This window comes from Carica papaya, chromosome 6, assembly GCF_054855325.1.
Source record: "Carica papaya isolate Zhongbai chromosome 6, ASM5485532v1, whole genome shotgun sequence".
Classification (NCBI taxonomy): Eukaryota; Viridiplantae; Streptophyta; class Magnoliopsida; order Brassicales; family Caricaceae; genus Carica; species Carica papaya.
This window is the reverse complement of record NC_142314.1, coordinates 2,411,150-2,439,098: the sequence shown is the minus strand read 5'-3', so window position 1 is coordinate 2,439,098 and position 27,949 is coordinate 2,411,150. Positions and strand designations below refer to the sequence as shown.

General features: G+C 32.5%; 1 long non-coding RNA gene across 4 annotated transcripts; it reads left to right on the top strand.

Annotated features, from left to right (window-relative positions):
• Window positions 1-7: 7 nt before the first annotated feature.
• LOC110810056 (uncharacterized) lies at window positions 8-27,426 on the top strand. 4 transcript variants are annotated; one of them, XR_015821314.1, is made up of 9 exons: window positions 9-1,486; window positions 1,733-1,816; window positions 3,542-11,405; window positions 11,485-12,432; window positions 13,294-13,399; window positions 13,506-13,547; window positions 13,637-13,781; window positions 15,092-26,711; window positions 26,984-27,426. It is a non-coding gene; the product is annotated as an uncharacterized LOC110810056 (long non-coding RNA). The 4 variants fall into 4 exon arrangements; XR_015821311.1 differs by having other exon boundaries at window positions 8-1,486; window positions 15,092-27,426; XR_015821313.1 differs by lacking the exon at window positions 3,542-11,405 and having other exon boundaries at window positions 34-1,486; window positions 11,485-11,568; window positions 12,336-12,432; window positions 15,092-27,426.
• Window positions 27,427-27,949: the final 523 nt, after the last annotated feature.

The window sequence follows — 27,949 nt, the reverse complement described above, 5'->3', positions numbered from 1 at the left end:
GTTTGACGTATTGATCACGCTTTAATATGTAAAACGATGTCGGTTTGGTTATGAATCTTCGTAGCACGAGAATATCTTTTGGAAAAAAAAGAAAAATATAAAACGATGTCGGTTTGGTTATGAATCTTCTTAGCACGACAACATCTTTTGGAAAAAAAAAAAAAGAAAAATAGAAAACGATGTCGGTTTGGTTATGAATCCTCTTGGCACGATAACATTTTTTGGAAAAAAAGAAAAATATAAAACGATGTCGGTTTGGTTATGGATCTTCTTTAGCACGAGGACATCTTTTGGAAACAAAAAAAAAAAGAAAAATATAAAACGATGTCGGTTGGGTTATAGATTCCAAGATTGCAAACCGCAACCCGTTTTTTGAAATTTCAAAACGTTCCAAGGAGCTTTCTTATGGTTTTCTGACGAGAGACAAATGGAGACAAACTATTCTCCGTTTTGGTGTTGCAAGAGAAAGAGTAAGCAGTGGAGAGAAGAGCCGACGACGCCTGAAGAGGCGAGCTCGAAAGAAGCGACAAGGAAGATAGGTTTACGGAATGGAGCCAGATGAAGGGTCTGAGAATAGGGGAACATTTATTGGAGTGCGGTTGTGTACATAGCGGCCAGAAGTCGAGAGCTTCGGCCGAGAAGGGAAGAGGGACTCCAGGAAGCGGATTAGAGGAAAAATCGAGAGATTCTTGCTTTTTTTCTTCGTCGGTCTTGAACAAGTTCTAGGGTTTCTTGGTCCTCTCTGAGCGGAAGGAAAGACGCAGGAAGGTGGGTTATTGTGGGTGTTTCTCTGCAAGAAAAGTGCAGAAAAGGGGTTCTTCTTGTTCTAAGTATTATCTGTTGTGGGCATTTAGGGCGTCGGCCTTTGGGGTTTCTTGATGAGGGAAATAATGCGAGCACCGAAGGTTGATGGGGTCTTTGTCCTCTCTGAGCGGAAGGAAAGACGCAGAAAGTGGGTTATTGTGGATCTTTCTACTGAAGGAAAGTGCAGAAAAAAAGGGGCTCTTCTTGTTCTAAGTATTATCTGTTGTGGGGATTTAGGGCGTCGGCCTTTGGGGTTTCTTGATGAGGGAAATAATGAGAGCGCCGAAGATTGATGGGGTCTTTGTCCTCTCGAGCGGAAGGAAAGACGCAGAAAGTGGGTTATTGTGGGTCTTTCTACTGAAGGAAAGTGCAGAAAAAAAGGGGCCCTTCTTGTTCTAAGTATTATCTGTTGTGGGGATTTAAGGCGTCGGCTTTGGGGTTTTTTGATGAGTGAAATAGTGAGAGTGAGAGGGTCTTCATCCTCGCTAAGCGGAAGGAAAAACCGAGAAAGGGGGCCCTGTGGGCGTTTCTGTGGAAGAAGAGTGCAGAAAATGGGGCTCTTTCTTCTTCCGGGTCTTCTATGTTGTGGGGATTCAGGGTTTTCCCCAGCTTCTTCTGGGTTCTAATCTGTCAAAGGAGACGGAAGAAAAGACCAGAACAAGCTAGGTAAAAGTTATAAGAGGTATGTATTATTTTCTCTTATGGGTTTATGTTGAGTGTTATGTCTGGATGATAAAGAGTCCCTGGAAAGTTTTCATCTTGTTCCAAGTTTAAAGCAGTATAATAGAGCTTCAGATTTTCTAAGATTTGTTTTTGTCTAAGAAAATATTTGTGGTCACAAAAAGTTGTTATTTATGATAAGCAAGAGTAATTATGAAGCAAGACATAAGATCTTAATTGTGATGTTGCTAACTTTTTCTTGCTGCAGATGTTTATTAGAATTGTTATGTACGAGATGAGACCAGGTGTTTTCTAGTTGCTGGATACACAGACCATCATGTCTATCTGGCACGTGAGTGTTATTTTCCCCTTCTACTTTCTTCGTCGTTGTGTTTTCACTTTTGCTGAGTGTTATAAAGTATTCAGCTCCCATAGGTCTCGGTTTTGATGTATATGTTGAAATTGTAATCTTTTTCTGAAAGAAAAGAGAAATATTATTATGCACATAGGTACCAAGGGAGTACCACCTACCTAGGAAAGGTAGTTACAAGTCAATCAATTAGTACATGACAATCCCAAGATCCTCCCAATATCTAATGTCATGACCTAACAAAATAGAGTCAAAAGTGTATCCATCTATCTCTAACATGTGTAAAGTTAGTCTAAGTGTCCTCAAAAGCTCTTGCATTTCTTTCCTTCCACACAACTCAAAAAATAGTTAGTGGAATACGGAATAAATGCCTTTTCTTTTTACAAAAGCCCGCGCGCATCCACAGTTCACTGCTCCTATTTTCTGCCATAATCCAATTCAGCCCCAGCAGCCCCCAAGACAGAAATCCAGATGCTATAAGTCTTCAGGCACCTTAATAATAAATGGTTACATGTTTCGTCATCAGATTTGCAAAGATAGCATCTGTTAGCCATGGAGTTTCCTCTTGTTTTAAGCATATCAATAGTCAAAATGCATTCTTTTGCAGCTTCCCAAGTAAAAAATGCCAATCTAGGAGGAGCTCTAGTCTTCCAAATCCGCTTAAAGGGTGCAATGTTGCTTTTACTGCTGCTGTCATTCTTGCACAGGACCTTGTACAATGATTTTACAGAAAAACCCCCCTTCTCATCAGGTTTCCACACCCTCTTATCTCTGTCATCTCTTAATTTTTTGCGGTCTAAGCACCATAACAGATTGCTGCTCATTGATTTCCCAGTCCTGTAAATTTCTTATCACTTTCACGTTCCAGACTCACCCCTCCCGCACCTTGTCATAAATATCCTTCACCTTATCCTCTTTATCACTTGCAATTTAAAAAATTCATGGTATTCCTTGCAATCCTTAATCAAGGAATTTCACCATAAATATCCTACGGAATTTCTTCTGTTCTTGGGGTTAAATTTTACTGAACAAATCATCATAAATAATAGCTGTTAACGATTCCTTTTATATTTTTTTACCCAGAAACAGATTTGTTCCCCTTTTGTTGTCATTCTCTTTCTTGTTACATATTTTTTCATAGGTGCAGCTATTTTTATTCCATATTTGTCTTATTGTTGACTTAAGCTTATTTTCCTGTATTTTTTCTGTTGCTTCAATAGTGATCTAAGATCCTTGTCAATTCTTACATTTTTTATTACGAAATCATAGCAAAGATTATAAATGGGTTCGAGTCTATAGAAGAGTCGGTTTTGTATGAAATTTAGATATATGTATTTTTTAAATTTCATGTCCGTCTAGTTATTTTTTTGTTTATTTTTTGTAAACTCGGTGGACTTATGTGTTCGAGCCAAGTTTCTCATAAATTTTTACTAGCTCCACTAGAGTTAAATTTTAATAAATATTGGAATGGAAATAACCAGTAAAGAAGCTAATGATTTTCAACAAGAATCAAATTAGTCCACTCCTCTACTCGTCATCGTCTTTGATGGACCCATTGTTCTCTGTTTCTGTTCCATTTCACGCGTCGTTCACAGTTCTGTCATTTGTTATTGTACTATCGTTTCGATATTAGTTAATTTGTTGTGTGACATTCATGGGACTTCTATCGATATAACTTGATCATTTTTTCGTCTCTTTGATTTACAGGGACTATATCCTGGCAGTATTATATTATAGTCTTTGTTCAATCAGCATATAGTTTACTTGTTCCAGAGGTATGCAATATCTAGCTGCATGTATATCTCGTAATGCTGGAATCAAATACTACGATATACTTCTTTGCTCTCATACTTTTTGTTTAGAATTTGAGCAATCATTTGTGAGCGGCAGCAAACAACATCCCGAGATATGACAGGTTTTTAGAAATTGATGGTTCGCATTAACTTTGCCAACAAATTTTTGGTGCTGGAAATGTTTTTATGTTGGTTTTCAAGTGATCCTCTCTTGTTTCACTCCCTTTCAACCATCCATTTTTTAAGATCCCAGAGAGGAAGTCTTCAAGGGTTCCTTGTCGCCCTAGATTTTTTATTGTCCTCCGGTTAAAGCTGAAGGTCACCATTTTTGGCCTTTCTAACACTTTTATTCTAGTAAGAGAAAGGTGTTTTAAGGATGCATGAAAGAGTTGCCTCATTCAAGGGTGTCTATTTTGTGGGAACCATGTCCCCAAAATCTTAATTCTGCCTGGTTACATAGTCCCTGTAAAGTCATTCCATCCAAAGTGCACAAAGAAACATAGTTCCCATGTTGGAAGCTAATCACGGTTGTTGTTTTTCATTTGAAGCCACATAAAATATAATTGCTTTTGTTCATCGGTGAAAGTATTTTAATTTATTTTATTGAAAATGAGAGGAAATTGATTTGTTGTTTAAAAATAAATTTGTGTCTGTGCTTAAGGAAAAGTTTTTCGATTTCTTCGGAGAAAATAGAATTTCTTGTTTTCGTTCTGTAGCTTGAACTTAAAAAAAATGTGGCTGGATCTTTTGACTGCAAGTAAATATTTTTTGATATTGTTTTAAGTTTCTTCTTTGTATTGTTTTACAGTGGTTGTTCGGTAAATATTTTTTGAAAGAAAAAGTTATTTTGATGACGCACTTTTTCTTGAAGAGTTGACAAACTTTCTCACAAATAGCTGACAAATTAGCGCAGATATAAACATTGATGTTTGGTTATCGAGATATTCATATTATGTGAGAGAGGTTGTTGTTCTTCATTTTGAAGCCACATCAAGTAACTAGATTTGCTTTTATTTGTCGGTAAAAGTGCCTTAATTTATTTTATTGAAAGTGAGAAAAAATTGATTTATTGTTTCAAAAGAAATTTGTGTTCGTGTTTATAGAAAAGTTTTTCAATTTCTCCCGAGAAAGTACAATTTCTTTTGTCTGTCCTTTAGTTTGAACCTAAAAAAAGGTGGTTGGATCTTCTAACTTAAAGTAAATATTTTTTGGTATCATTTTAAGTTTCTTGTTTCTTTTGTTAAAAAATAATTTTTTATGGTGTCCTGGTTTCAAAGGAAAGAAAGTAAGTAAATATGTCCCGATATATCAGTTTGAAAGAAAAAAGTTACTTTGATGACGTACTTTCTCTTGAAGAGTTGACAAACTTTCTCACATATAGCTGAAAAATTAGCGCGGACATAAAACATGAATGCTTGGTTATAAGGATATTCATCTTATGTGAGAAAGGTTGTCGTTGTTCATTTTGGAGCCACATCAGGTAACTAGATTTGCTTTGGTTCATTGGTAAAATTGCCTTAATTTATTTTATTGAAAATGAGAGAAATTTAATTTATTGTTTCAAAATAAATTTGCGTTCATGTGTAAGGAAAACTTTTTCGATTTCTTCTGAGAAAGTAGAATTTCTTGTGTCCGTATAGTAGCTTGAACTTAAAAAAAATGTGTTTGGATCTTCTGACTACAAGTAAATATTTTTTGGCATTGTTTTAAATTTCTTCCTAGTATCGTTTTATGGTGTTCAGTAAATATTTTTTGAAAGAAAAAGTTACTTTGATAACACACTTTCTCTTGAAGAGTTGGTAAACTTTCTCACATAGAGCTGACAAATTAGCACGGACATAAAACATGGATGCTTGGCTATCAGGATATTCATCTTATGTGAGAAAGATTGTCTTTTTTCGTTTTGAAGTTACATCAGGTAACTAGATTTGCTTTTATTCGTCGGTAAAAGTGCCTTAATATATTTTATTGAAAGCGAGTGGAAATTGATTTGTTGTTTCAAATTAAATTTGTGTCCGTGTTTAAGCAAAAGTTTCTCGATTTCTTTGGAAAAAGTATAATTACTTGTGTTTGTCTAGTGGGTTGAATTTAAAAAAAAAATGTACCTTGATCTTCTGACTGCAAGTAAATATGTTTTGGTATCTTTTTAAGTTTCTTACTTTTTTCATTCAAAAATAATTTTTTATGGTGTTCAGGTTTGAAAGGTTAGAAAGAAGTAAATATGTCTCTATATATCAGTGTAAAAGAAAAAGTTACCTTAATGATGCACTTTCTCTTGAAGAGTTGACAAACTTTCTCACATAGAGCTGACAAATCAGCGCGAACATAAAACAGGGATACTTGATTTTCGGGATATTCATCTTATGTGAGAAAGGTTGTTGTTCTTCATTTTAAAGCTACATCAGGAAACTAATTTTTCTTTTGTTTGTCAGTTAAAGTGCTTTAAATTTATTTTATTGAAAGTGAGAGGAAATTGATTTATTGTTTCAAAATAAATTTGCGTGGTTTTTAAGAAAGAGCTTGTCGATTTCTTCGGAGGTAGTAGAATTCTTTGTGTTCGTCCATTAGTTTGAACCTTAAAAAAAATTGGTTGGATCTTCTGGTTGCAAGTAAATATTTTTACGTTTTTGCTTCTTTTGTTAAAAAATAATTTTTTATGGTGTCCCAGTTTGGAAGGTAAGAAAGTAAGTAAATATGTCCTGATATATCAGTTTGAAAGAAAAAGTTAATTTGATGACGCATTTTCTCTTGAAGAGATGACAAACTTTCTCACATAGAATTGAAAAATTGGCGCGGACATAAAACATGGATGCTTGGTTATCAGAATATTTATCTTATGTGAGAAAGGTTTTCGTTCTTCATTTTGAATTCACATCTAGTAACTAGATTTGCTTTTAATCTTTGTTAAAAGTGCCTTAATTATTTTATTTAAAGTGAGAGGAAATTAATTAGTTGTTTCAAAATAAATTTACGTTCGTGTTTAAGGAAAATTTTTTCGATTTCTTTGGGGAAAGTAGAATTCCTTGTGTCCGTTCCGTACTTTGAACTTAAAAAAAAATGTGCCTGGATCTTCTGACTGCAAGTAAATGTGTTTTGATATCTATTTAAATTTCTTGATTTCTTCCTTAAAAAATAATTTTTTGTGGTGTCTCGATTTGGAAGGTAAGAAAGGAAGTAAACATGTCCTGATATATCAGTTTGTAACAAAAAGTTACTTTCACGACGCACTTTCTCTTGAAGAGCCGATAAACTTTCTCATATAGAGCTGACAAATCAGTGTGGACATAAAATATGGATGCTTGGTTATTAGGATTTTCATCTGATGTGAGAAAGATTGCTGTTCTTCATTTTGAAGCCACATCGGGTAACTAGATTTGCTTTTGTTCCTTGGTAAAAGTGTCTTAATTTATTTTATTGAAAGTGAGAGGAAATTGATTTATTGTTTCAAAAGAAATTTGTGTCCGTGTTTAAGGAAAAGTCTCTGGAGAAAATAGAATTTATTGTATCTGTCCGGTAGTTGGAACTTAAAAAAAATGTGGCTCGATCTTTTGACTGCAAATAAATATTTTTTAGTATCATTTTAAGTTTCTTGCTTTCTTTCGCTAAAAAATAATGATTTGGAAGGTAAGAAAGCAAGTAAATATGTCCCGATATATTAGTTTGAAAGAAAAAATTACTTTGATGATGCACTTTCTCTTGAAGAGTTGTCAAGCTTTCTAACATAGAGCTGAAAAATTAGCGCGGACATAAAACATGGATGCTTGGTTATCGAGATATTCATCTTATGTGAGAAAGGTTATCGCTCTTCATTTTGAAGCCACCTCAGGTAACTAGATTTGATTTTGTTTGTTGGTAAAAGTGCCATAATTTATTTTATTGAAAATGAGAAAAAATTGATTTATTGTTTCAAAATAAATTTGCGTCGGTTTTCAGGAAAGAGCTTTTCGATTTCTTCTGGGGAAGTAGAATTCCTTATGTCCGTGCGGTAGTTTGAATTTAAAAAAAATGATCCTGGATCTTCTGATTGCAAATAAATATTTTTTGGTACATTTTAAGTTTCTTGCTTCTTTTGTTAGAAAATAATTGTGTTTGGTGTCCTGGTTCGGAAAATAAGAGAGTCTCAATTTATTATTTATAAACTGAAAGCATGTTTTGTAAATTTTTTAAAAATAAATGTGTCTTGATGAATAAGAAAATGTTTCTTTCTTGAGAAAATATAAACCTGCTCTAGTCCCTTAGGTAGCACCAACTATGAAAAAATGAGTCTTGAACATTTGATTCCCAGTACATATGTTTATGTTTGTTGCTTTGGAAGTGAAAGCTATCGTGATGCCTCTCTCTCTCTTAGACATTGCAATTTGCTTTCCTAGTATGTGATGACCATGGATGAAAGACTTGTGTGCTCGGTTATGGGAACTGTCAAATTTAGTTTATTCAAGAAAGGTTGTTGATATGTGTTTTGAAGCTTCATTTATGAAAGATAGTTGGTAAAGAATAAAAAATGGCCAGGTGTCTTGGGTAGAGAACATTATTTATGTGGCCCTTGCATTCATAATGAATGTTTTAATTGAGATTCTCGGACCCAAGTATAAGAGCTTCAATTCCATATTAACAAGCTTTCAGTCCCAAAATCGCGGTGCTTGGATAATCATTTTGAAAGTTAGAAGTTTCTCGATCTTTCAAAACAAATTTATTTTATTTCTTTAAATGTCTCATGTTGAAATATGTAAGTTCGGAAAGTAAAATAGCTCGATTAATTTTTTTTGAAACTGAGGGTGTCTTTATTTGTTTTTAAAAATAAATGTTCCTGTCGGTACTTAAGCAAATTTTCCTCAATTTTTTTGGGCAATCCGGTACCTTGGAATATTCCAATTCTTTAAAAAATGTGTTTTGATCTTTAGCTGCAAGTAAATATTTTCTGATATATCAACTTAAAGTTTTTTAATTTTTTGCGGAAACATAGTTACAATAGGTGTTTCATATGGAAAGTGTACCGGTTGGAACACTAAGAGAGGCTCAATTAATTGTTGAAAAACTGAAAAATCTGTTGTATCTATTTTTTAGAAAAGGAAACGTTACTTGGTGCATAAGAATGTGATTCTCAATTTTTTGTGGCAAAATGAAAATGCTTTGATCCCTAAAGTTGTACCAACTCAAAAAGATGTGGCCTGAAATTTTGATCCAAAGTAAATATGTTTTGGTGTGTCGGTCTGAAAGTGAAAGTTTCTTTGGTGGCATACTTTCTCATGGAGAGTTAGACAACCTTTCACTTAGTGATGACAATATGCTTTCCCAATCTACTTTTAGAATGGAGGAAAACATTTGATGCTCGGTTATGGGAATTGTTATGTGAGGAAGCTTTTCGCCCTTCATCTTGAAGCCACATTGATAATCTTGATGCAGTTCTGTTCCTCGGTAAAAGTGCCTCAATTTGATGTTTTGAAACTGATACTACATTGACTAATTCTTTGGAAATAAATGCGCCTTGGTATCTAAGCAAAAGCTTCACATTTTTTTGGGAAAAAGTAAAATTCCTTTGATTTCTCAATTAGTGGACATAAAAATAAATATGCTTTGACGTTTTGTTTGCTAGTTAATATTCTTTTGGTGTGTGGTTTTATTGCTTTTTTGTTTTTGCTAAACAAAAGTTTTTTTTTTTTTTAAATATAAAAAATAGTTTTCTTATGGTGTCCTGCATTAAAAGTGTCCTGGTTTGAGGAGTAAAAGAGACTCAATTTATAGTTTCGAACCTAAAAATGGTTTTTATGTATCATTTAAAGATAAATGTGACTTGATGCACGAGAAATGGATTTTGATTTCTTGGGGCAATGTAAATCTGCTCTGGCCCCTCGTGTTGTTCCAATTTTTGGAAAGACAAGCGTTGAGCTTTTGATTCAAGAGAAATGTGTTTCTGTGTGGCTGTAAAAGTTGAAGACATTGTGATGACCCCACTTCTGATATGGTAATTTGCTTTCCTAATATATGATGAAACTTGTATGCTCGATTGTGGGAATTGTCATGTTCAGTTTATGTAAGATATATGAGATATGTTTTGAAGGTTTTAATTTCGTAATCTTTTGGCACGAAAGTGTATCATTCGATGTCCCATATTCAGAAAGTAAAAGGCCTCGATTAATTTTTTTGAAAGCGAGTGTGTTTACTTATTTTTTCAAACAAATTTGTTTGTTGGTGCCTGAGCAAATGTTCCTCAATTTTTTGGAGCAATGTAAGATTTTGCCGGTCCCTTAGATAGTTCTATCTTGAAAAAAATGTGCCTTCTTTTAACCGGAAGTAATTGTTCTTTGGCATGTTGGTTTAAAGTTTCTCAATTTTTTGTTTTAAAGATAAATCTATAGGTGTCCCATATGAAAAGTATACCAGTTGGAAAAGCAAGTGGGTCTCAAGTAATTTTTTAGAGATTGAAAGCGTGTTGTATCTAATATTTAAAAGATAAATGTGCCTTGGTGTAAAATAAAATTATTTTGGATTTCCTGCAGCAAGGTAAAACTTTTTGATGCCTTGGGTTGGCTGAACTCTAAAAGTTGTGGTTTGGACTTTTGATTCAAAGTAAATATTTTTCAGAATATGTTGGTTGAAAGTAAAAGTTAATTTGATGACACCCATTCTCTTGGAGAGTTGGCGACCTTTCTCTTATAGAGCTTGCAGGATGCTTTCTCAGTCATTTACTACTACAGACAAAAGACATGAATGTTTAGTTATAAGAATTTTTCATTTTATTTGAGATAGGTTGCCGTTCTTGATTTTGAAGCCAATTTAATAAACTCGATATGTTTTCGTTCCTTAGTAAAAGTGCCTAAATTCACTGTTTTGCAAATGAGAGTGTATTGGTTTATTGTTTCAAAATAAATGTACTTTGATGTCTAGGTAATGGTTTTTAAATTTCTTGGAAAAAAGTAAAGTTCCTCCGATTGCCAGGGTAGTTGGAACTCAGAAAAAAAATATGCATGGATGTATTTTGGTTGCAATTAACTATTTTTGGGTATGTTGTTTCAGAGTTTCCTTGTTGTTTTTGTTTAGCAATAATTGCTCATGGTGTCCCATATGGAATGTGTCCAGGTTTGGAAAGTAAGAGAGTCTCGATTTATTATTTTGGAGCATAAAAGTGTGTTTTGTCTAATACTTAAAATAAATTATCTTGACGGATAAGAATTTCTTTTTTGATTTTTTTGAGGCAATTTAAATCTTCTCCGTTCGAGTCCTAATTCTAAAAGGATGTGCTTTGAGCTTTTGATTCAACGAAAACATGTTTCTGTATGTGGTTTTGGAATTAGGAGCTAATTTGGTGGCATAATTCCTCTTAAAGGTTTGACAATCTGAAAGTGAAAGTTATTATGTTTACACTATTGCTTTTGGAGATTTGGATGTCCACTCTCCTAATCCATTAGGCCACGGGCTAAAGATGTGTAGGTTTGGACAGTGTATGTGAGAACTTTTGCTGTTTGTTTCTTTCATATCTTATCACCACAAACTACAAACTAGTATGTGTTACTTTTACGAGAAAGATTGTTTTTCTTCTCTCTATTGCATCCTATATATTAAGTGACACAATGAAGGCATTGAGACTTGGTGGAAAATGATGTCATCTTGGTCACTGATTCCACATGTTTCTATCAGAAATTTTTTTTGGCCCTTCTAGAATTTTATGTTTAATGATATGAGCAAGTAAAAGTGTCACGATCATCTAAGTTTCGAAATAAAAGTGCCTTTTGCCTCTTAGGCTCAAAGTATATGCAGCTTACGTTTGTGTATCTACATAGGTATGCCGTTATCTTTTTTTCTTGGTTCACTGGTAGGTTATACCAAAAATTCTAATTCTTGAAATTGGTTGAGCTACAGTATATGTATGTCCGGGCTACAACGAAGAGTGTGGTTGAGTTATCACCACTTGGAACATACAACTTTGCACCAAACTTCAACAGTGTGAGTCGATCTCTTAGACTTACACGTTTTACTTATCCAAGTTATTTGTTTAAAATCTTTTTCTAGCAGCAATTCAAGGATTAAGATAGAGGGTAGAATATTTTACTTTAAATACTTGGAGAATAACTATATGCTGAATTTGTCTTAATTCTAATCATTGTTCTAATGTAGTTCATAAATTTACCAAGAAAAACTATTTGAAAGAACTAAACCTTTGAAGTATATTGAACCCCAAAGTATAATAATCTAACCAAACTACAAATCTTGTAAGATTTTTTTTTTTGGTTTAAGCAATATCTGTGGTTAAAAGAAATTAATAAGTACAAAGCTAGGCCTAACAGCATGAACATTATGTTGCTAACTTTTCTTTGCTGTAAGTATTTACTAGAGACTTGTTTTAATGGAAAAAATAGAGTTTCTTCCAGTTGCTAGCTACACAAACAATATGCGTTACGTGGAACGTGAGTATTTTGTTACCCCTGTATTCTCTTTGAAGAACATTTCTCTTGCCACTATTTTGTTTAAGAAATATTTTCAGTAAGAAATATTTGTAGTTATACAAAATTAATGTTTATAATATGCAAGATAGTTAAAAAGGTATAGATATCCGTATAAACTCATGTTTCCCGCTTTTCCGTGGTGCACTAAATTGGAACAAGGATCAAACCTTCCTAAGTGAGACGTACAAGTTGAAGGTTTTTGAACCCTACTTTATTTAATTTAACAGCAGAAAATAGTAGATGAGGTAATTGGGCTTCCCTTTGCAGTTGTTTGCTAGAGACGTGTTATTGAAAGGAACAAATAAGGTTTCTTCCTGTTGCTGGTGATGCAGGTGAGCAGTGCAGCTGTGCGGATGTGTGGCATGTGAGTATCATTTTATGCCATGTACTTTCTTTAGAATGATGTTTTTGCTCTTACTGAGTTTTATAGGGTTGTTATCTTGTATTTGTATATGCACTTTGTGTATTGTTGAAACAGAAGTTTATTGCTTGAACTTCCATTTTGGTGGATTTTCGTCTTGAAAAGTAAGTCACTTAGCATGGTCCATTTTCCATGGAGTTCATAATAATCAAGTTAGCTCTTAATAAAGGGATTAATCCATGAATATCCTACAAATATTGTGCTTGACTAGGGGTTTTTTGTTGATAAATAGATCTTCATAAATGTTGGTTGTAGTGATTTTGATTTGACCCACAAATAGTCTTATTCTTTTCATCTTCGCCATTACCTCCCCTTTTTTCCTTGGAGAAGTAGCTGTCTTTGTTCTATTTGTCTTTTTGTTTACTTAAGCTTCTGTTGATTGCAATTTCTTTTTTTTTGAGATAACAAAAAAATGTTGTTCGTAATTTCTATCGTGCTTCAAATGATGGCCTAATGTACTTGTTAATTCGTACTTTTTCTGTTGCAAAATCAGGAGTTAGTATTCTGCTTCTTAGTAAATGCTTATTTATACTGTGCTGACACTCTTTTTTTTTTTTTTTTTAAAGAATATACTGTGTGACGCATTTAAAAGTTCTTTCACTATAACTTGATCCTTTTCTATGTGTGTTTGATTTGTAGTGACTATATCATAGCTAAATGATATCCTTCGTACAGTTAAAGTTGGTGATTGTTAATTCAAGAGCTACCCAATATCTGGCTACACTTATAGTTATTGGTGTTGACAGCACTGCATTCTTATTCTGTCTCATAAGTTTGTTTCATTTTGAGTACTCATTTGCGCAGGAAAGAAAGACACGACTGCTAATATGTCGTTTTTTAAGAATATGCTGGTCCTTGTTAACTTTGGCTGCATTGCTTGAGTCTAAATTGTTCCTCTGTTGGCTTTATGGTAATTCCATTTTGTTTCTTCTTTTCTTTGTCCAACTTTTAAGAATTAGAATGAAAATGCTAACGGGCTTCTTCTCTCCTGATATTTTTTTGTTATCCCTTCGAAGCTGAAGTTCAACAATTTAAGAGTTCCAAACGCACTTGTTCTGGTAGGTTGCAAGAAATTCCTGCATTATACAAGTCACCACTTGTGCATTATAAGAAATGCCTGCATTATATGAAGATGTTTATTATATAGGAATCCAGAATGCTTAGTTTTGCTTGGCTAAAGAGCCCCTGGAAAGTCTCCCCGGTTCAACGCGTGCAAGGGACTGTGAGAATTTTCGAGCAGTAGCAGTTACCACCTGTGTGGAACATTCAAGTCACTACTTGCCTTTGCCGTGGTGAGTCAACCTCTTAGACATAAATGCTTTTCTTCTTTTAGTTTTTCCTTTGAAATCTTGTTGTTGAATGGTTAAGTTAATAGAATTAATAGAACTTATTTATTACTAAAAACACCTCTTTTATGTATGTTGATTTCCGAATTTGAACTAGTATAATGGAACCTCTGATTTTCTAAGGTTTGTTTTTGTCAAAGCCAACATTTGTGGTCACAAAAAGTTGTTATTTATGATAAGCAAGATAATTACGAAGCAAGACGAAAAAGCCTTATTGTGATGTTGGTAACTTCTTCTTGCTGCATATGTTTATTAGAGTTTTTCTAGTTGCTGGATACGCAGACCATCAGGTCAGTCTGGCATGTGAGTGTTATTTTAACCTTCTACATTCTTCATCGTTGTATTTTCACTTTTGCTGAGTGTTACAAAGTATTTATCTCACCTTTGTCTCCGTTTTGATGTATATGTTGAAATGGTAATTTATTGCTTAAACTTGCATTGAGAAGTTAATTATTTACGATTGTTCATGTCAACAAAATTCATGGTATTCCCTGCAATCCTTAATCAAGGGATTGCACCAGAAATATCATATGAAATTTCTTCTGTTCTTGGGGTTTAAATTTTACTGAACAAATCATCATAAATAATAGCTGTTAACGATTTTTTTTTTAATATTTTTTTACTCGGAAACAGATTTGTTCCCCTTTCATTGTCATTCTCTTTCTTGTTACATGTTGTTTCATAGGGGCAGTTATTTTTATTCCATATTTGTCCTATTGTTGACTTAAGCTTATTTTCTTATAAATTTTTTCTGTTGCTTCAATACTGATCTAAGATCCTTGTCAATTCTTACATTTTCTATTGCAAAATCATAGCAAGAATTATAAATGGGTTCGAGTCTACAGAAGAGTCGGTTTTGTATGAAATTTAGATATATGTATTTTTTAAATTTCGTTTCTATCTAGTCATTTTTTTGTTTATTTTTTCTAAACTCGGTGGACGTATGTGTTCGAGCCGAGTTTCTCATAAATTTTTACTAGCTCCACCCGAGTTAAATTTTAATAAATATAGAAATGGAAATAACCAGTAAGGAAGCTAATGCTTTTCAACAAGAATCAAATTAGTCCACTCCTCTACTCGTCATCGTCTTTGATGGGGACCCATTGCTCTCTGTTTCTGTTCCATTTCACGTGTCGTTCACAGTTCTGTCATCTGTTATTGTACTATCATTTCGATATTAGTTAATTTGTTGTGTGACATTCATGGGACTTCTTTCGATATAACTTGATCTTTTTTCTTGTCTCGTTGATTTACAGGGACTATATCCTGGCAGTATTATAGTCTTCGTTCAATCAGCGTATAGTTTGCTTGTTCCAGAGGTATGCAATATCTATCTGCACATATACCTCGTAGTGCTGGAGTCAAGTAATACGATGCACTTATTTTCTCTCATACTTTTTTGTCATATTTGAGCAATCATTTGCGAGTGGCAGCAAACAACGTCCCGAAATATGGCAGGTTTTTAGAAATTGATGGTTCTTATTAACTTTGCCAACAAAGTTTTGGTTCTGAAAATGTTTTTATGTTGGTTTTCAAGTGATCCTCTTTTGTTTCACTCCCTTTCAACCATCCATTTTTGTAAGATCTCAGAGAGGAAGTCTTCAAGGGTTCCTTGTCGCCCTAGATTTTTTATTGTCCTTTTAAAGCTGAAGTTCACCATTTTTGGCCTTTCTAACACTTTTATTGTAGTAAGAGAAGGTGTTTTAATGAGGCATGAGAGAGTTGCCTCATTCAAGGGTGTCTATTTTGTGGGAACCATGTCCCCGAAATCTTAATCCTGCTTGGTTACATAGTCCCTGCAAAGTAATTCCATCCAAAGTGCACAAAGAAACATAGTTCCCATGTTGGAAGCTAATCATGGTCTAACATTAATGTTCTTTGGTCTTTTGGTCATGAGACTAAAGAGAAACTGGCTCGCTTTCCATGAACTAAATTAATGTGGATGTGTCAACATGTTCCTTGATCACTTGACTTGAAATAATCATTTTTCAGTTTTTGGTGTAATGTTTTTTATGTTTTAGTTAAAATATAATTATGTTAAGATGTTCAAAGATTATCCTGATGACACCCTTTCTCTTGTAGATTTGGCCATTTTCTTTCTAATATGTGATAACCACAAATAGAAAAGATATGTGCTCGGTTATGGGAACTGACAAATTCAATTTATATGAGAAAGGTTGTCAATACGTGTTTCAAGGCTTCATTTAATGTCGGTGCATTAACGAAATTGTTTGGGTCTGTCAGGTTTAATCGATTCCATATTAACAAGCTTTATATCCCAAAATAGAGTTGCCTCGGATTATCACTCTGAAAGTTTGAGTTTTGATATTTTTGAATAGACTTATTGTCCTTTTATGTCCTATCTTTCAGTATCTAGGTCTAAAAGGTAAAATGCCTAAATCTTTTTTTTCCTTTTCTTTAGGCAATTTTCTTATTTCATTTATTACTCAAAAAATAAAAGAGCTTCAACACAAAGAAAAATAATTTTTGATTTATTTCGACAAAATTGAACTACTTTGGTCTCCTTAGATTCTTCCGACTTTAGGAAAATATGGCTTGACATTTTGATCCAAAGTAAATATGTCTCAATATATCGGTTTGATAGAAAAGTTATTGTGATGACACTTTCTCTTGAGGAGTCAGCAACCTGTCTCATGGAGAGTTGACAAATTATCGCGGACAAAAAATGTAAATGCTTGGTTATCAGGATATTCATCTTATGTAAGAAAAGTTGTTGTTCTTCATTTTAAAACCACATCAGATAACTAGATTTGTTTTTGTTCGCTCGTAAAAGTGCCGTAGTTTATTTTATCGAAAGTAATAGGAAATTGATTCATTGTTTCAAAAGAAATTTGTGTCCCTGTTTAAGGAAAGGGTTTTCGATTTCTCTGGAGAGTAGAATTTCTTGTATCCGTCTCGTGGTTTTAACCTAAAAAAAATGTGGCTGAATCTTTTGACTGCAAGTAAATATTTTTTGGTATTGTTTTAAGTTTCTTGCTTCTTTCGGTAGAAAGTGATTTTTTATGGTGTCCCTGTTTGTAAGGTAAGAAAGCAAGTAAATATGTCTTGATATATTAGTTTGAAAGAAAAAGATACTTTGATGATGCACTTTAAAGGTTGGCAAACTTTCTCACATAGAACTGATAAATTTGCGTGAGCATAAAACATGGATGCTTGGTTATCAGGATATTCATCTTATATGAGAAAGGTTGTTGTTCTTCATTTTGAAGTCATATTCATCTTATGTAAGAAACGTTGTCGTTCTTCATTTTGAAGTCATTTCAGGTAATAAGATTTGCTTTTGTTCGTTGGTAAAAGTGCTTTAATTTATTTAATTGATAGTGAGAGAAAATTGATTTATTGTTTCAAACTAAATTTGCGCCCGTGTTTAAGGAGAAAGTAGAATTCGTTGTGTTCGTCTGATAGTTTGAACTTAAAAAAAATGTCTGGATCTTCTGACTGCAAGTAAATGTGTTTTGGTATCGTTTTAAGTTTCTTGCTTCTTTCCTTAGAAAATATTGATCTTATGTGAGAAAGGTTGTTGTTCTTCATTTCGAAGTCATTTTAGGTAATAAGATTTGCTTTTGTTCGTTGGTAAAAGTGCCTTAATTTATTTAATTGATAGTGAGAGAAAATTGATTTATTGTTTCAAACTAAATTTGCGCCCGTGTTTAAGGAGAAAGTAGAATTCGTTGTGTTTGTCTGATAGTTTGAACTTAAAAAAAATGTCTGGATCTTCTGACTGCAAGTAAATGTGTTTTGGTATCGTTTTAAGTTTCTTGCTTCATTCCTTAAAAAATAACTTTTTATGGTGTCCCAGTTTGGAAGGTAAGAAAATAAGTAAATATGTCCTGATATATCAGTTTAAAAGAAAAAGTTATTTTGATGATGCACTTTCTCTTGAAGAGTTGGCAGACTTTCTCGCATAGAGCTGAAAAATTATTGGAATATAAAACATTGATGTTTGGTTATCGGGATATTCATCTTATGTGAGAAAAGTTGTTCTTCATTTTGAAGCCATCAAGTAACTAGATTTGCTTTTGTTTGTCGGTAAAAATTCCTTAATTTATTTTATTGAAAGCGAGAGGAAATTGATTTATTGTTTCAAAATAAATTTGCGTCCTTGTTTAAGGAAAAGTTTTTTGATTTCTTCGGAGAAAGTAGAATTTTTTGTGTTCATTCGATAGTTTGAGCTTAAAAAAAAATGTGCATGGATCTTCTGACTGCAAGTAAATATGTTTTGGCATCTTTTTAAGTTTCTTGATTCTTTCCTTCAAAAATAATTTTATACGGTGTCCCGGTTTGAAAGGTAAGAAAGGAAGTAAATATATTCCGATATATCAGTTTGTAAGAAAAAGTTACTTTGATGACGCACTTTCTCTTAAAGAGTTGACAAACTTTCTTACATAAAGCTGAAAAATTGGCGCAGACATAAAACATGGATGCTTGGTTGTTGGGATATTTATCGTATATGAGAAAAGTTGTCATTCTTCATTTAGAAGCAACATCAAGTAAATATGTTTTGGTATCTTTTTAAGTTTCTTCCTTAAAAAATAATTTTTTATGGTGTCCTGGTTTGGAAGGTAAGAAAAGAAGTAAATATGTCATGATATATTTGTTTGATAGAAAAAGTTACTTTAATGATGCACTTTCTCTTGAAGAATCGGCAAATTTTCTCACGTAGTGCTGAAAAATTAGCGCGAACATAAAACATGGATCTTTGGTTATCGGGATATTAATCTTATGTGAGAAAGGTTGTCGTTCTTCATTTTAAAGCTACATCGGGTAACTAGATTTGCTTTTGTTCATCGGTAAAAGCGTCTTACTTTAATTTATTGAAAGCGAGAGGAAATTGATTTATTGTTTCAAAAGAAATTTGCTTCCGTGTTTAAGGAAAATGTTTTCGGAGAAAGTAAAATTCTTTGTGTTCATTTGGTAGTTTGAATTTAAAAAAAAATGTGTATGGATCTTCTGACTACAAGTATATATGTTTTGACATCTTTTTAAGTTTCTTGATTCTTTGGTTAAAAAATATTTTTTATGGTGTTCTAGTTTAAAAGGTAAGAAATGAAGTAAATATATCCCGATATATCAGAAAGGTTGTCATTCTTCATTTAGAAGCCACATTGAGTAACTAGATTTGCTTTTGTTCCTCAGTAAAAGTGCCTTAATTTATTTTATTGAAAGTGAGAGAAAATGAACTTGGATCTTCTGACTGCAAGTAAATATGTTTTGGTATCTTTTTAAGTTTCTTCTTTCTTTCCTTAAAAAATAATTTTTTATGGTGTCCCGGTTTGAAAGGTAAGAAAAGAAGTAAATATGTCGCGATGTATCAATTTGAAAGAAAAAGTTATTTTAATGACACTTTTTCTTGAAGAGTCGAGAAATTTTCTTATGTAAAGCTGAAACAATTAGTGTGAATATAAAACATGGATGCTTGGTTATTAGGATATTCATCTTATGTGAGAAAGGTTGTTCTTCTTCATTTTAAAGCTACATCGGGTAACTAGATTTCCTTTTATTCATCGGTAAAAGTGTTTTTCTTTATTTTATTGAAAGTGAGAGGAAATGAGCCTGGATCTTCTGACTGCAAGTAAATATGTTTTGTATCTTTTTAAGTTTCTTCCTCCTTTCCTTAAAAAATAATTTTTTTATGGTGTCCCGGTTTGGAAGGTAAGAAAAGAAGTAAATATGTCGTGATATATCAGTTTGAAAGAAAAAGTTACTTTAATGACGTACTTTCTCTCGAAGAGTTGACAAATTTTCTCACGTTGAGCTGAAAAATTAGTGTGAACATAAAACATGGATGCTTGGTTATCGGAATATTCATCTTATGTGAGAAAGGTTGTCGTTCTTCATTTTAAAGCTACATCGGGTAACTAGATTTGCTTTTGTTCATCGGTAAAAGTGCTTTTATTTATTTTATTGAAAGTGAAAGGAAATTGGTTTATTATTTCAAAAGAAATTTGCTTCCATGTAAGGAAAAGTTTTTCGATTTCTTTGGTGAAAGTAGAATTCTGTGTCCGTCCGGTAGTTTGAACTTAAAAAAAAATGTTTATGGATCTTCTGACTACAAATAAATATGTTTTGACATCTTCTTAAGTTTCTTGATTCTTTCTGTAAAAAATAATTTTATATGGTGTCCCATTTTGAAAGGTAAGGAAGTAAATATATCTCGATATATCAGTTTGTAAGAAAAAAGTTATTTTGATGACGCACTTTCTTTTAAAGAGTTGACAAATTTTCTCACATAAAGCTGAAAAATTGATGTGGACATAAAACATGGATGCTTGGTTATCAGGATATTCATCGTATGTGAGAAAGATTGTTGTTCCTTGGTAAAAGTGACTTAATTTATTTTATTGAAAGTGAGAGGAAATGAGCCTGGATCTTCTGACTGCAAGTAAATATGTTTTGGTATCTTTTTAAGTTTCTTCCTTCTTTCCTTAAAAAATAATTTTTTATGGTGTCCCGATTTGAAAGGTAAGAAAAGAAGTAAATATGTTGCGATATATCAGTTTGAAAGAAAAAGTTACTTTAATGACGCACTTTCTCTTAAAGAGTTGGCAAATTTTCTCACGTAGTGCTGAAAAATTAGCGCGAACATAAAATATGGATGCTTGGTTATCGGGATATTCATCTTATGTGAGAAAAGTTGTCGTTCTTTATTTTAAAGTTACATCGGGTAACTAGATTTGCTTTTGTTCATCGGTAAAAGTGCCTTTTTTTATTTTATTGAAAGTGAAAGGAAGTTGATTTATTGTTTCAAAAGAAATTTGCTTCCGTGTTTAAGGAAAAGTTTTTGGATTTCTCTGGAGAAAGTAGAATTTCTTGTATTCGTCCAGTAGTTTGAACCTAAAAGAAATGTGCCTGAGTCTTCTGACTTTTGGTATTTTTTAAGTTTGTTGCTTCTTTCGTTAAACAATAATTTTTTATAGTGTCCCACTTTGGAAGGTAAGAAAACAAGTAAATATGTTCTGATATATCAGTTTAAAAGAAAAAGTTACTTTGATGATGCATTTCTCTTGAAGAGTTGGCAAACTTTCTCACCTAGAGCTAAAAAATTAGCGCGAATATAAAATGTTGATGCTTGGCTATTAGGATATGCATCTTATGTGAGAAAGGTTGTCGTTCTTCATTTTGAAGCCACATCAGGTAGCTAGATTTGCTTTTGTTCGTTGGTAAAAGTTCATTTATTTATTGAAAGCGAGAGGAAATTGATTTATTGTTTCAAAATAAATTTCCGTCCGTGTTTAAGGAAAAGTTTTTCGATTCCTTTGGAAAAAGTAGAATTTCTTTTGCTCATTCGGTAGTTTGAACTTAAAAAAAAATGATCTTGGATCTTCTGACTGCAAGTAAATATGTTTTCATATTGTTTTTAGTTTCTTGCGTCTTTCGCTAAAAAATAATTTTTATAGTGTTCCGGTTTGGAAGGTAAGAAAACAAGTAATTATGTCCCGATATATTAGTTTGAAAGAAAATATTACTTTGCTGATGCATTTTCTTTTGAAGAGTTGACAAACTTTCTCATAGAGTTGAAAAATTAACGCGGACATAAAACATGGATGCTTAGTTATCGGGATTTCATCTTATGTGAGAAAGGTTGTTGTTCTTCATATTAAAGCCACATTAGGAAATTAGATTTGCTTTTGTTCGTCGCTAAAAGTGCCTTAATTTATTTTATTGAAAGTGAGAGGAAATTTTTATTGTTTCAAAATATATTTGCGACGGTTTTTAAGAAAGAGCTTTTCAATTTCATTGGAGGAAGTATAATTACTTGTTTCCATCCGGTAGTTTGAACTTAAAAAAAATAATCCTGGATCTTCTTGCTGCAAATAAATATTTTTTGGTACATTTTAAGTTTCTTGGTTCTTTTGTTAAAATATAATTGTGTATGGTGTTCTGGTTCGGAAAGTAAGAGAGCCACAATTTATTACTTAGAAATTGTAAGCATGTTTTATAAATTTTTTAAAAATAAATGCACCTTGATGAATAAGAAAATGTTTCTTTCTTGAGAAAATATAAATCTGCTCTAGTCCCTCAGGTGCACCAACTATGAAAAAATGAAACCTATCATGATGGCCCCTCTCTCTCTTAGACATTGCAATTTGCTTTCCTAGTATGTGATGACCATTGACGAAAGACTTGTGTGCTTGATTATGGGAATTGTCAGATTTAGTTTATCTGAGAAAGGTTGTTAGTATGTGTTTTGAAGCTTCATTTATGAAAGATAGTTGGTAAAGAATAAAAAATGGTCGGGTGTTTTGGGTAGAGAACATTATTTCTGTGGCCCTTGCATTCATAATGAATGTTTTAATTGAGATTCTTGAACCCAAGGATAAGAGCTTCAATTCCTTATCAACAAGCTTTCAGTTCCAAAATTGCGGTGCTTGGATAATCATTTTGAAAGTTAGAAGTTTCTCGATCTTTCAAAACAAACTTATTTTATATTCTTAAATGTCTTATGTCGAAATATATAAGTTCGGAAAGTAAACTAGCTCGATTAATTTGTTTGAAACTGAGGGTGTCCTTATTTATTTTTTAAAAATAAATGTTCCTGTCGGTGCCTAGACAAATGTTCCTCAATTTTTTTGGGCAATTCGGTCCCTCGGAATAGTTCCAATTCTTAAACAAATGTGACTTGATCTTTTAGTTGGAAGTAAATATTTTCTAATATATCAACTTAAAGTTTCTAAAACTTTTGTTGAAACATAATTATGATAAGTGTTCTATAAGATAAGTGTACCTGTTGGAACACTAAGAGAGGCTCAAGTAATTGTTTAAATGCTGAAAAATGTGTTGCATCTATATTTTAGAAAAGAAAATGTGCCTCGGTGCATAAAAATGTGATTCTTGATTTTTTGTGGCAAAGTGAAAGTGTTTTGATCCGTTAAGTTGTACCAACTCAAAAAGATGTGGTCTGAAATTTCAATCCAAAGTAAATATGTTTCGGTGTGTAGGTTTGAAAGTAAAAGTTTAATTTGGTGGTGCACTTTCTTATGTAGAGTTAGGCAACCTTTCACTTAGTGATGACAATATGCTTTCCCAATCTATTTTTAGAATGGACGGAAAAATTTGATCCTGCTTACGGGAATTGTCATTTTATGTGAGAAAGATTGCCACGCTTTACTTTGAAGCCACATTGATAATCTTGATGCTGTTTTGTTTTTTGGTAAAAGTGACTCAATTTGATGTTTTGAAACTGACACTGTATTAACTAATTCTTTGAAAATAAATGTGTCTCGGTATCTAAATAAAAGCTTCGCAATTTTTGGGGGAGAAGTAAAATTCATTCAATCTCTCGACTTTTTGGGGCAATGTAAGATTTCGCTAGTCCCTTCGATAATTCTAACTCTTAAATATTGTCCCTTGATCTTTTTAGTGGAAATAATTGTTCTTTGGTATATTCGTTTAAAGTTTCTTGATCTTTTGTGTTGAAAATAAATCTACAGGTGTCCTATATGGTAAGTATACCAGTTGGAAAAGTAAGTGGATCTCAAGTAATTTTTTAGAAATTGAAAGCGTATTGTATCTGTTATTTAAAAGATAAATGTGCCTTGGTGCAGAAGAAAATGATTTTGGACTTCCTGCAGCAAAGTAAAACTTCTTTGATGGCTCGGTTTGTTCGAACTCTAAATGTTATTGTTTGGACTTTTGGTTCAAAGTAAATATTTTTTAGAATATGTCAGTTGAAAGTAAAAGTAACTTTGATGACACCCTTTCTCTCGGAGAGTAGCAACCTTTCTCTTATGGAGTTGGCAGTAAGCTTTCTCAATCATTTATTATTACTACGGATGAAAGACAAGAATGCTCAGTTATAGGAACTATTCATTTTATTTGAGAAAGGTCGTCGTTCTTTATTTTGAAGCCAATTTAATAAACTTGATGTGCTTTCATTCCTCAGTAAAATTGCTTAAATTCATTGCTTCCCGGATGAGAGTTCATTGGTTTATTGTTTCAAAATAAATGTACTTTGATATCAAGGCAAATGTTTTTCAATTTCTTGGGAAGAAGTAAAATTCCTCCTATCGCTAGGGTAGTTGGAACTCAAAAAAAGGTATGTATGGATGTTTTTTGGTTGCAAGCTAATATTTTTTGGTATGTCGTTTCAAAGTTCCTTTGTTGTTTTTTTAACAATAATTGCTTATGGTGTCCTGTATGGAACTTGTTCAGGTTTGGAAAGTTAGAGAGTCTCAATTTATTATTTTGGAGTATAAAAGTGTGTTTTGTCTAATGCTTAAAATAAATTACCTTGATGGATAAGAATTTTTTTTATTTCTTGGGGCAATTTAAATTTTCTCTAGTCGAGTTCTAATTCTAAAAAAACGTGCGTTGAGCTTTTGATTTAATGAAAACATGTTTCTGTATCTGGCATTGAAAGTAAGAGCTAATTTGGTGGCATGATTCCTCATAAAGGTTTGATTATCTGAAATTAAAAGTTATTATGTTTACACTATTGCTTTTAGAGATTTGTTCTCCTAATCTTTTAGAGCCATGGGCAAAGATGTGTGAGTTTGGTTATGGTATCTAACAGTTTATGCAAGAACTTTTGCTTTTTGTTTCTTTCATATCTTATCACCACAAACTTTCATAGTTATGTGTTACTTTTACATGAAAGAGTGTTATGTTTCTCTCTATTGCATTCTATATATTAAGTGACACAATGAAGAAATTGAGACTTGGTAGAAAATGATGTCATCTTGACCACTGATTCTACCAGTTTCTATCATAATTTTTTTTTGGGCCTTCTACATTTTATATTAAAGGATATGGACATGTAAAAGTGTCATGATTTTTTAAGTTTTGAAACAAAAGGCCTTTTACCTCTTAGGCTCAAGATATATGCAGCTTATGTTTGTGTCTCTACTTAGGTATACCATTATCTTTTTTCTTTGTTCACTGTAAGTTATTCCAAAAATTAATATTCTTAAAATTAGTTGAGCTACTATAACTACGGTAGGTGTTTCATGTGGAATGTGTACCAGTTGGAACACTAAGAGAGGCTCAAATAATTGTTTGAAAGCTGAAACAATGTGTTGTATCTATTTTTAAAGAAAAGAAATGTGCCTTGGTGTATAAGAATGTGATTTTTGATTTTTTGTGTCAAAATGAAACTGTTTTGATCCCTCAAGTTGTACCAACTCAAAAAGATGTGACTTCAAATTTCGATCCAAAGTAAATATGTTTTGGTGTGTCAGTTTGGAAGTAAATTTGATGCTCGGTTATGGGAATTATCATTTTATTTGAGGAAGGTTGCAGACTTCATTTTGAAGCCACAGTGATAATCTAGATATGTTTTTGTTCTTCAGTAAAAGTGCTTCAATTCAATGTTTTGAAACTGATACTGTATTAACTAATTCTATTGAAATAAATGTGCTTGGTGTCTAAGCAAAAATTTCTCAATTTTTTGAGGAAAAGCTAAATTTCTTTAATCTCGCGGTTGGTTGGAACATAAAAAGAAATATGCTTTGATGTTTTGATTGCAAGTAGATTTTTTTTTTTTATAATTTACGGTTTTTTAAAGCTTGTTGGTTTTTGTTAGAAGATAATTTTTTTTTTTAATGTAAAAATTATTTTTCTTATGATGTCTTGCATTGAAAGTGTTCTGGTTTTGAAAGTCAAGCAGACTCAATTTATAATTTCGAACACGAAAATGGTTTTTATGTATTATTTAAAGATAAATGTGATCTGATGCACGAGAAAATGAATTTCGATTTCTTGGAGCAATGTAAATCTGCTCCAGCTCCTCATGTAGTTCCAATTTTTGAAAAATATGCGTTGAAATTTTGATTCAAGAGAAATATGTTTCTGTTTGTGGCCGGAAAAGTAAAGGATATTGTGACAGACATCTCTTATGATATTATAATTTACTTTCCTAATATATGATAACCATGGATAGAAAACTTGTATGCTGGATTGTGATAACTGTTATATTCAGTTTGTGTAAGATATATGAGATATGTTTGAAGGTTTGAATTTCATGATCTTTTGGCACAAACATATATCATTCAATGTCCTACATTCAAAAAGTAAATGGTTTCAATTAATTTTTTTTAGAACTGAGTGTCTATTTATTTTTTCAAAATAAATTTGTTTATTGGTGCCTGAGCAAATATTCCTCAATTTTTTGGGGCAATGTAAGATTTCATTAGTGTGTTAGATAATTTTATCTCTAAAAAAAAGTCCTTTTATCGTTTAACTGGAAGTAATTAATTTTTGGGTTGTAAGTTTCTTGATCTTTTGCTTTAAAAATAAATCTACAGGTGTCCCATATGGAAAGTATACAAGTTGGAAAAGTAATTTTTTAGAAATTGAAAGCATGTCATATTTATTATTTGAAAGATAAATGTGCTTTGATGCAAAAGAAAATGATTTAGGATTTCTTGCAGCAAAGTAAAACCTTTTTGATGCCTTGGGTTGTCCAAACTCTAAAAGTTGTGGTTTGGACTTTTAGTTCAAAATAAAAATTTTCAGAATATGTTGATTGAAAGTAAAAGATACTTTGATGGCACCTTTTCTCTTAGAGAGTTAGCAACCTTTCTCTTCTAATTGTGAAATCTCATAAGATATTAAATATGGTAGAAAACCTTGTTGCTGAAACTTTGAAGCAAGGATGGCTCCTAAAACACATGTTCAGCAGTTATCATTAGAGAATGTTAAAGAACCTTTCCAACAGTTATCAAATAAAGAAGTAGATTATCAAATAAAGGAGCAAACAGAGCTTGTCCCAGAAACACCAAGATCGCTTGAGGGCCCTAGAAGCTTCAGTTATAATATCATGGATGCAACAAGAAGTGAAAATACATTTAAAATTACCGAGGAAGTGGTATCTCTTAGCAAGGATAAAGAACTTTTGATTTCAGTTTAATGAGTTAGGTGAAGTAACTTGTTTGAATTTCCTTTTTTGCACGTTATCTGTTTCCTCAATAAACTTTGATATTCTAAAATTGTGTTAGATGAGGCATTAGTATGTTTCTATATGATTGTTTCCATTGTCTCCCTTGTACATCCTATATTGTACCGTTAAAGATTCGTTTTTGGTTGGTTAGGACATGAGTTCAGTTGAAAGAGATGAGAACCAACTAGGTAAGAATTGCTTCAGATTGATTTAATAGTTGTAATGTGATCTAATCTTATCTTCACTGCAGATGGATGGTCAGAAAGAACAAGATGAAGCCTACAGGCATTTGGATCTCTTGATTTATATATGTATGTATCTTAGAAATTTCTTTTATGAGGACCCCGTCAATGTCTTAAGATTGTGTTTACAGAGGGGTGGCAAACTATTTGGGGAAAAATTTTACAGATCAAAGGGAAAAGCAAGAGGATAAAGATGGTGAGCCTGTCACAAGTTTCAGAAGGAAGAACCAGAAAAGGAAATTCAAGGCTCTTTTATGAGATACTGGGAAGTTTCATACAAACCAAAACATGGTTTCACCTCCTATTGTTTGGTCTTCAACCTATATTTGTGTGTATTTGAGATTTTGAACATGAACCCATTTTTTATATTTAAATGTAACCTCCAATAAATTTTCGGCTGGATGGTTAATATATATTTCTCTATAAGAGATTGCAGATTTTAATTAAATAATATACTCTCATGTGTTCTCTTTAGAAGATTGCAATTTTTTTACGTGTTTGAGCTTTTGAATATGAACTTGTTTTTCATATTTCAATATAAATTCTAATAAATTTTCGGATGGATGGTTGGTGTATATTTCTTTCAATACGAAATTAAATCATGTGTTTTCGTTAAAATATTATATTATAATGGATGAACATGTGTCATTTAATTATGAAATATATATACTTTTGTCCAACAGAAAATTCAGGATCAAACAAGTAAAACTCTTAAAAAAAACTCAAGAAAATTTTGTTCTTGTAGTGAACTCGCTGATAGACTTTAAGATCAATCTTAAAACATGAGCAAAAAACATGAAAGAAAAGATCATCTCCATGCACGGGCTTGTCTTTGTTTTTGACATTACAAAGCTGGGGAATACTGCAACCCGTGGTCTAACAGTGGTGGTTTTGTAACTCATTAGGTACTAAAAAGTAAATGCAGATGGTGACATTCTGGTACAGAAAGCTCCTAAATGAGATGAGCAGCTTCC